This window comes from Peromyscus leucopus, chromosome 17, assembly GCF_004664715.2.
Source record: "Peromyscus leucopus breed LL Stock chromosome 17, UCI_PerLeu_2.1, whole genome shotgun sequence".
In the NCBI taxonomy this organism is placed as follows: domain Eukaryota; kingdom Metazoa; phylum Chordata; class Mammalia; order Rodentia; family Cricetidae; genus Peromyscus; species Peromyscus leucopus.
The window spans coordinates 7,562,283-7,572,342 of NC_051077.1; the positions used below are offsets into that span (position 1 = coordinate 7,562,283).

Genomic DNA, 10,060 nt, shown 5'->3' on the forward strand with positions numbered 1-10,060 from the left:
ACTTCTCTGAAGTCCTGGCTGTAGAGGAGTGTATGAGGCCAACCATCTTAGCTAACCACTTGGAAATTTTCCTGAGCAGTTCCTAGTGTAAAACTGATCTTTGGGTGGTGGTTGTCAAAATAGTGGCACTACCACAATCCAGGTGGAATTGTCATGGTGGGGCCCTATCATCCTTTGGAAAACTTCAAAGGTCACTGTTAGGAATGGTCACAGCTCACAGCAGAAAACTTAAACATTTTAATTGTCATATGTTTCAGGTCTCAGAGAGGTGAAAAGACAATTTCATAAGTAAATCTGGGTACACAAAGTTAATTCCTAGTTACCTGCTTGAGACTCAAGCCCCAAATCACATACAGGAAGCTAGATAAAGCCTATTTCTAGAATTAGTTAGTGCTTTATATTAACATTAATATTATAACATAAATTTAATATATATATATTAATCTTATAAATTTTGAGGTAATATTTATACCTTAAGAAATGTTTTATCTGGGCAGTAGTGGCACATGCCTTTAATCCCAGCACTTGGGAGACAGAAGAAGGCGGATCTCTGTGAGTTCGAGGCCAGCCTGGGCTACAAAAGTGAGTTCAAGGAAAGGCGCAAAGCTACTACAGAGAAACCCTGTCTTGAAAAACCTAAAAAAAAAAAAATGTTTTTAAAGAGTTAAAATAAAACCAAAGAATTATGAGATTAGTGGCAAGAGAATAGTTCCTTAATTTTGTTTTTTCTTCTGTTCCATACCAGGTGGCTCTTTTGAAATGAGACAGAGATTTTGGATTTTCCTTTGACAAGCATGCTTGGAATTAGAGAAGGAGGGAGTCACATTCCAACTTCAAATCTAGCTTTAATTTTTAATTGAAGTGGGACTACAAAAAGACCATTTGCCTTATAAGTTTGTGCAGAACAATAGAAACAAACATTTGGGGAGATTTATAAAATTTTTTCCTGTTGGAAATGTGCTATACGATTAGACCAATTAGCTCTTTTCCTTGGGACATTTTCTCTGGATGATTCTCCCTTCTTCTTCAGATGTCTCATCTGTCCAGTGGTCTTTAGATTTCTTAGTTGGATGCTTTTTTCTCCTGGAAAGACAAAAATCAAAACCCTGACCCTACCCTAACTTTCGGGAGTTCCTTTATTAATAGGTTATATCTTAGTTTAGTTTGAATGGACACATTGTTTAATGAACTATCACTTATCCTAATCAAAACATCTTGCCCATCCAAATATAATCTTTATCTATTTGATGTTATCGATAGTTTTTCTTCTTCTGTGGAAAAAATATCAAAAACTCTTCCACAACATAACATACATCCTGGATTTCATTCTGCAGTTAATACATCTTTAAAATATATAGACTGATTTTAATTTAGTAGATTTTTTCTATTCTATTAGCCAATGCCCCTCCACATCCATTATTTCTTTTTCATTAGCATTTAAAAATTTAAAGTTAATAAAGCACTGTGTAATCTATCTCTGGGGGTCTTTATTTCTCCTTCCTGTTTATTAAGCATTACTCTTAAAGTATGATTTGAACTTTCTACAACTGCTTGTCCTGTAGGATTTTGTAGTACATCTGTTATATGTTTTATGTTGTAATATGTGAAAAAAAACTGTTTCATTTTACTAGAGGCATATTCTGGAGCATTGTCAGTTTTAATTTGTAGAGGTATTGCCATAACAACCAATACTTGTTATAAATGTGCAATTACAGAATCAGGCTTTTCAGAACACAAAGCAGTTGTCCATTAAAATCTTGAATATATATCTATGGTATAGTGCACATATTTTAATTTTTCAAACTCTGAAAAATGAAACATATCCATTTGCCAAATTTCATTTATTTAAGTACCTTTTTGATTACTTCCTGCACGTAATGGTATTTGGTTATACAATTAAAAAGTAGGATATTGTCTAACAATTTCCTTGGCTTATCACCAAGAGATAGAAAAATCTTTCTTTAAACCTTTGCCATTAACATAGTGTTTCTTATCAAATTTTGAGGTTTCTGGCACATTTCCTACTACCATCTGATCAATTTCACCATTACTGTGTGATAAAGGGCCTGGTTGACCCATATCAAATCTGATATGTGTTTTATATACAAGGGATAATTTCTACTTCTGATGATTTATTATAATTTTTCTTATATATAATGAACAGCAAAGTTAATTCTGAATCATCTGTAATGAGTTCAGCAGTTTCAATATGTAAAACAACTCTTCCTGCATATTGAGAGTCAGTAAGTATAATAAGAGTTTCTGGAAAATCTAATAATACCATGAGAATAGCATATAATTCTGACCTTTGAACAGAATTATAAGGGCTTTGGACAACTTTACTTGAATTTTCTGACTTATAACCCGCCTTTCCTGACTTATTTATGTCAGTGTAGAATGTAATAGGGGCTCCAGAAATTGTTGTTACCTGTACAAAGTGAGCAAGGATCCAGATAGTTCTCTTTATGAACTGAAGTCTCTTGTTTTTGGAAAATTTGCTACAAATCTCTCTTAAAAATTACTGCAAGCTCTGCCAATGTTCATTTTCTGTCTATAATGAGAAAATTTCAGCATTAGTAAAAGGTACAACAATATCTGCTAGGTCTATTCCTGATAATTGATGAAGTCTTCATTTTCCTTTCAGAGTCAGTTCAGAAAACTTTTCTACATAGATCTTTAATTTTTCACTCTGTCAGTGAGGCAAAAATATTAATTCTAGAACATTATCTTTTCTCTACATAAGGATTTCTGTGGGAGAGTGCATAGAAGGCAAAATAACCAGAATATAATCAAGTGCTAGATCTAAATAATCCATATGTGCATCCCGTAATTTCTTGGAAAGCCAATTCTTTCTTAGCATCAGCTGATAATTTTCTTGGACTATTTAAGTCTCTATCACCATGTAAGGTTTGAGATAAATTGCTTAGATCTTGAGGCAATTCAATCCAATTGTGGTCCATATCCTGTTAATATCTTCCAGCATTTTTTGAAAATCATTAAGAGTTTGTAATTGATCTCTCCTGATTTGTAATTTCTGTGATAATTTTTGTAAACTTATCTTATATACTAGGTAATTAATAGAATCTTCTCTTTGTATTTTTTTCAGGAGCAATTTGTAATTACCAACAAGACAAAATTTTCTTTACCTCTTCAAATATTGTTTTCTAAGGTTTCTGAGTCTAAATCAGCTAGTAAGATCTCATCCACATAATGGTAAATTATGGACTGAAGAAACTGTTTATGAATTATTCCTAATGGTTGTACAAAATATTGACACAAGGTAGAGTTGTTTAATTTCCCTTGTGGAAGTCCTTTCCATTGATACCTTTTAACGGACTGGGAATTATAAGTAGGCATTGTGAAGGCAATTTTTTCTCTATCGTGTTTTTTTTAAGGTATAGTGAAAAACAGTCTTTTAAATCAATCACTATAATAGACCATACTTTAGGCAATGAAGAAGGCAAGGGAATTCCAGGCTGTAAAGAGTTCACTGGCTGAATCACCTTATTTATAACCTTAAACCTGTTAGCATTCATCAATTTCCTTTTAATGACAAATATAGGAAAATTCCAAGGACTATTCAATTCTTCAATATGTTGAGCATTTAGCTGCTCCTGTACCAGCTGTTCTAGTGTCTATAATTTTTCTGATGCTAAAAGCCATTATTCCATCCAGACAGTTTTGCTAGTTAACCATTTTAATAGTAGGGCTATTGGTATATTTGAAAGATCAACAGCTGTTGTGCCTTGTTTATGTACAACCTGAATGATCAGGGACTGTTCTTGATAATACCACTTAACATTTCTCTCACAAGCATTCTTTATTTTATTGCTTGTTTCTCAGATTGAAGGAATGTTAATTTGGGTTTTCCATTGTTGTAACAAATCAAGCCCACATAAAGTCATTGCTATGGTAGCCACATATGGCTTTAATTTCACTACCTGTCCTTCTGGCCCCATAAGTTTGATCCACCTGGTGCTTTGTTTTGCCTAAGACCATGTTCCAATCCCTAGAAACTGAATATTTACTGTCTGAAGAGGCTAATATGGATGCAAAGATTTTGTACAGCCACACCTTTGTCTAGTAAACCTTTAATCACATTGCCATGTATTTCTAATTTTATCTTTGGTGTTTGATCATTTATAAAAGGTTGCCCAAATATTTGTTTTATGGTCGCTCCTGAAAATTTTGTTTCATATAATGAAGCTGTCATGTCACCCAGAGCAGTATGGCTTTTAACAACAGAGATTAAATCTTTTAATTGCTCTGTGAAAATATTTTTCCAATGCTGAAAAGGAATTATTGAACAAAATTTGACATTAGGGGCTGTGAGAGGCCACTGGGGTGTTTTCTGATGGCAAAGGGTTATCTTGTCTCTCCTTTGTTGACCTGTATTCATTAGTCTAATGCCGGTCTTAGTGGTCTTTCCCATACCATCTGCTTATTCTAGAGCTTGAGACATTCTGTTTGGATTATCTCTAGAAAAAAATGTTTCTAGGAATGCTTAGCCTACAGCCCATTTTCAGATGACCTGAATTATTTTTTATTTATGTTTACTACAATTATAACATCTGACCTTGTGATTTTTCTTAAAATTTTCAGACATCACTTTTCCTATGTAAGTATTGTCATAATTGTGAGATCCAATATCATATGTATTTTTAATCCATTCACTTCTTGATGCCAATCTTGCCTTTAAAGGCTCAATCACCTTTTGTATTCTTAGTTAAAATTTTGAAAAGGAAAATATTCAATTAATATTTGTCTAACTTCTTGGTCTCCTATTATTCTATTTATACTGAAGTCAATCTTTGCAAAAACACAGTGAAGGCTTGTAGTGGGTAGCCATTCCAGCTTTGAACTGGAAGTTCCAACCCCTATTGAGACTCTGGCAACTGTCATGCCTACAAGGCGGGGCCAAAGGAGGCACCAAGAGACCCAAGATCTGGATGGGCCAGTATGCTCTCTGTGCCTGGACCCTAGACGGTAGAGGTTGACTGAGCAGAGCTCCAGAGAACACCGTGGGACTGTGATACACCTTTCCCAGACCCCGTGACCTACCTATCCCTTCATTTGTAAGTTATCCACTAAATAAATCTTCCTTTTAACTACATGGAGTGGCCTCAATAATTTAACCAATAAAGGCTTCCTTTGGGCCTTGTATAATTTTAGTAAATGACTTAGTCCTCTTTTCTGATTCTTCAATCATGTACTTGTTTCTTCAAGCATTCAAACCTACTATATGACATAGGGCTAAGGTATGATCATAAAATTTATAGTCTTTCCAAATCAGCATACTAGTCTTCATAGAGAAGCTAATATTCCACAGCTCTAGCCCTAACTTATTGTTCTATGACCCTAGCTTCCTCTCTCTACCATGTTTTCCATTATAACTGGGGACCATCTTCCAATATTGCTGTAGCTACATCCTTCCAGTCTTGTGGAATAATTCTGTTCTGAGTTGCCCATGAATTTAACATCTGCTTCAAAAAGAGAGAATGTATACCATATGAATGTATAGCATATGAAACTACTGCTTCCTTAAATCTGTTCAAATCTAACACTTCTACAAGATCCTAGTCAACTTCTGAATAGCCTTGTAGGTGTCTATAATCTGGTGGTTGTTCTTGTATGGTAACTGAATAAATTAAGGTTGGCTTTCTAATAAACTTGGGCCATTCCTCTTCAGTTTCATCATGCCATGTTCTGCTCTTACTCCTCTGTGTGTGAATATTTTTTCTTAGTTTCATTAGTATGTCTTTCTAAAAATTGTATCTTATCAGTCCACTTTTAATATTTGGCACTGATATCAAGCCACATTTTTAAGGATAAAACATGAATTACCAAACTGATAATGATTATAATCAACATTATGTCAAATCCCAGGTAAGTTAATTATTCTTTCATTTAATGTTTCCATTTTGAAATCACCCATTGTGGAATGATACAGAGACCTAACTCCCTGCATCATGATATTGTTTCCCATTATTAAGGTGGGTAAAAACTCTTTTTTAAAAAATCCCCCCTTTAAGAATTCCCAGGTGTCACACCAGATCTCCTGACAATGACAGTGAAGCAGTGAGGATGGCTGTTATTACACTGCATGGCTGGACAGAGAATTTGAGCAGTGCATGGACTAGTCAAGGGCAGCTGCAGCTGCTTGTGTGTAGCTGGGAATGAGCGTGTGTGGCAGTAGCAACAGCAGTAAAAGCCCAAGGGGGTATCTAGGCAGCCAACCTGGCAGAGCAAAGGCCTGAGGAGGCATCCAGGGAAATCCCACAAGTCATAGGGAGAGGAAGCAGTCACCTGAAATGTGGACACAGGGGATGTGAGGAAGAAGCCTGTGTGGCAGGAAGCGAGGGCATGGGGACTGTCTGAATGAGAGTCAGCTGGTGTGTGTGTGGGGGGGGGCGGCTAACTATAGTGATGTTTAGGGACCAGCCACATGTGGCATTTGGGGTAACCACTGGAGATACAATGGGAACACCCCATACTTGGGGAGAGGGACTGGAGGGATGGAGGGAAAGCCACCCACAGTGCTGAGTCTGGTGGCTCCAAAGCCAGCAGCAAGTGGCTGCTTCATGATCTCATGCCGCATGTTGACGCATTTATCTAACTATTCTTTATCACTAAATACTTGGGAGTCAGATATCAGGGTAAGAACCTGATTGATCAGAGAAGTGGTGGAGAAGCGACCAGTGACCTCTCCCTCTCCTCCCTCCCCTCTCTCTCCTTCCTCCAAAAAAGGCTGAGAATCTTTCTAAGCCCCTCTCTACTATTTCCTGTGTCTCCTTACAGTTCTTCATTTCTCCAAAGCCTCTATGGCTAATTTTGGTCAGCTAGTAGCTAGCTCCATCCTTTCATTCAAAGTAAACTTTGTTGGCAATCTCCAGAGTGTCACAGTATAATCAAATATCCCACAACAATATTTATCATGACAAAAGACGTGGTGGAAATCTGTAAGAATGCATCTGTGAGGGTGATGCAGGAAATTCACTGTACAGGTGAAGATGGATAGCTGGAGGGCCTGCAGGTGTGCCTGAGGAGCAGAGCAGAAAGAGGGAGCCCTTAATAGGGAGTCAGTTGAGTAAGAACCAGTGAGGCTGGTTTTTAATGTGTAAACAGGATAAAAATAAATTGGCATTCCAACTCAGAGTTGGAGAATCTCACAAGGTCCCACCCCCAGAAGAGCTATAGGCAATTAATGACTGTTGGGGAGAGAATCAGTCATCCCCAGGGATGAGCCTCTAATACATTATCCAGTCCTAGGTGGACAGTCTTAAACACATACACATACAAGCGAGACCAAATGAACTGAGTAGTAAAGTGAGTTTGAAAGTGAGTGGGAGAGAACACAGGAAGTTAGAGGGGAAGAAAGAGGGGCAAAAATAGTGTAAATATAGTAATAATTAAAAATTTAATTAAAAAAGAAAAATATAGAGGAATTGAAACAGCCACAGACATTTTAATGACATAATATCATTAATGTGCTTTGGGCTGAATGATTCACGTCAAAAAGATCAAGAAGTTCCAATAAATCAATATCCTCATCATTTGCTACTTTGCATGGCACAATCTACGCACAACCCACAAAATCACATCTCAGATAAGACCCTCCATAAAGCCACCTCCAAAACAACCAGATGGAATTGATAATCTTCCTTCTGCCACAGCACACCACTGACTTCCAAACACTTATTTGATCCTTAATTCCTTCTCTGCTGTTCTTTTATTTTACTGATTATGCCATACTAAGGATCCCTGGGGTACAGCCCTCGAGTCCACCCTCCTCCACAGGAACTCTCAACATGACACTTCCACTTGGGAGATGTTCAGTTGTCTGCTTAAAGAAAGGCAGGGATGGATAGTAGATACAGTTTGCTTACAATGCAATCTTCTTTCTTGATATGTATTTAATATACCTGTAATAAGGACTACTGTCACAAAGATCCCTGCTTTAAGGAATGTTCGAATGATTTCTATTTCCACCCTCTCTCCATCTGAGACTTCTGGTTGCTTTGTTGATACACTATGCTGTATGATACACCTAATACCAAGTGTTGTGATTGATCTTTGGTAATAGAGTCTAAAAATTATAGTTTTATGTTCAAGGCATGCATTTCAATTATGTAGCTTATAAAATAACATTGTAATTAATCATATCCTATTATACAATGCAAATTGACCTCTAGTCCCAGAATATACAGTTGTGATATTTTTTTTAAGCCTACAGCACTCGGTATTCTCAGGCGGTCTCCCATCCAAGTACCAACCAGGCCCGACCCTGCTTAGCTTCCGAGATCAGACGAGATTGGGCGCGTTCAGTGTGGTATGGCCGTAGTCCAGATGTGATATTTTGTGGGAGCTTACAACACACTTAACTGAGCTCCTGGATGATGGGATGCTTCAGTCTCCCATCAGACGGCACAGTGACAAGTGAGGGAAACAGATCACAGTCTGGGGCTGTGTGTCATAAACAAGGGCCCATCTTATCTGTTGGGGACCTAAGACTGTTTGCTATTTAGGTGTGAATCATGACAAAAAAATGTTTCCTTTATTGCCACTCCGTGTTTTTGAGCACATTCGGCAGTTCAAAAATAACAAGGTACCAAGTCTGGAGAGAAAGTTCAGTCATTTAGAACTCCGGCTGTTCTTGCAGTGAACCTGAGTTCAATTCCCAGCATCCATATGACTGCTCACAGCCATCTATAACTCCAGTCCCAGGGGATTCAATGCCTTCTTTTGGCCTCCTTGGGCACTTCAATCACCTGATCCACAGACATCCATGCAGGCAGACAAGCACACACATTAAAAAAATAAATACAAGGAAAAAATAAAATAATGAGGAACCTAGCAACTTGAAATAGGCAGAATGGTATCAAGTTCACTGCTTAGTCTCACTTTCAGAACAACAGCAGTTGAAACCATTTGCACATTTTTCTCCTGAGCCAGCTGTCTGGGGGAAATCCAGCAATCTACCCTATGTACATGTAATGGCACCTGCTGTGACAATTGTATGCCCAGGAGGCCCGCACTGTGCAAGCCATTTCTAGAAGACAGCACAGAAGGTTCTATTTCAGGTATGTGCCCCCTCCCCCTTTCACAATGGGATCTTCTGAACAGAACGGATCAGTGGGACCAGAACGGACCTGCAGAGAGTGGTTCAACTGACAAAATCAAACAAAACCTGGGACATAAGAGTAGAAAATGTAGGGGATGGGAAAGATTGGTCTGCTTCTGACTCTGAGGTGATTTGGATAGACTGCCAACTGATTTGATGTTAACTTAAGTGAGTAATGAAAATAATTCTAGTGGTAAGACTTGAGGAGGGCCAGATGACTGAAACTTAAAGCAGCCCCAGCTAAGGAAGATAACAGTGCATTAGGAAAGAGGAAGAATGGTCTGTGAATAAAGGCTGCCATGTTGGTAAGGTAAGGCTCTCTCTTCATCTATTTTCATTGATTTTAGTTTGAAGTCTATTTTGTTAGATATTAGAATAGACTCCTAGCAATAGTGGAGAGGGTGCCTGAACTGGCCTTCTCCTGTAATCAGATTGATGACTACCCTAATTGTTATCAGAAAGCCTTCATCCATTAACTGATCCACAGCCAGGCCCTACGCCAAGCTCTAGGAATCCAGTTGAAGAGAGAGGGGAGGAATTGTATGAGCAAGGGTGGGAGGTCAAGATCATGATAGGGGAACACACAGAGATACTTGACCCGAGATAGTGGGAGCTCAGGGTCTCTGGAAAGACAGCTAGGAAGCCTGCATGGGTCTGACCTAGGCCCTCTGCATGTGGTAACAGTTGTGCAGCTTGGTCCATTTGTGGGGCCCATAGCAGTGGGATCAGGACCTGTCCCTGGCATATGACCTGGCTTTTTAAAACCTATTCACCGTGCTGGAGAATGCCTTGCCCAGCCTCAATGCAGGAAAGGAGCTTGGTCCTATCTCAACTTCATATGCCATGTATTGTTGACTCCCATGGAAGGCCTGCCCCTCTCTAACTGGAGAGGGGATGGGAGGGGTATATGGGAGATGGTGGGAGGGAATGGGAAGAGAG

General features: G+C 38.4%; 1 pseudogene; it reads right to left on the bottom strand.

Moving 5' to 3' along the window:
- Positions 1–8,224: 8,224 nt before the first annotated feature.
- On the bottom strand, positions 8,225–8,343 carry LOC114701880 (annotated as a pseudogene).
- Between the last annotated feature and the right edge of the window lie 1,717 nt (positions 8,344–10,060).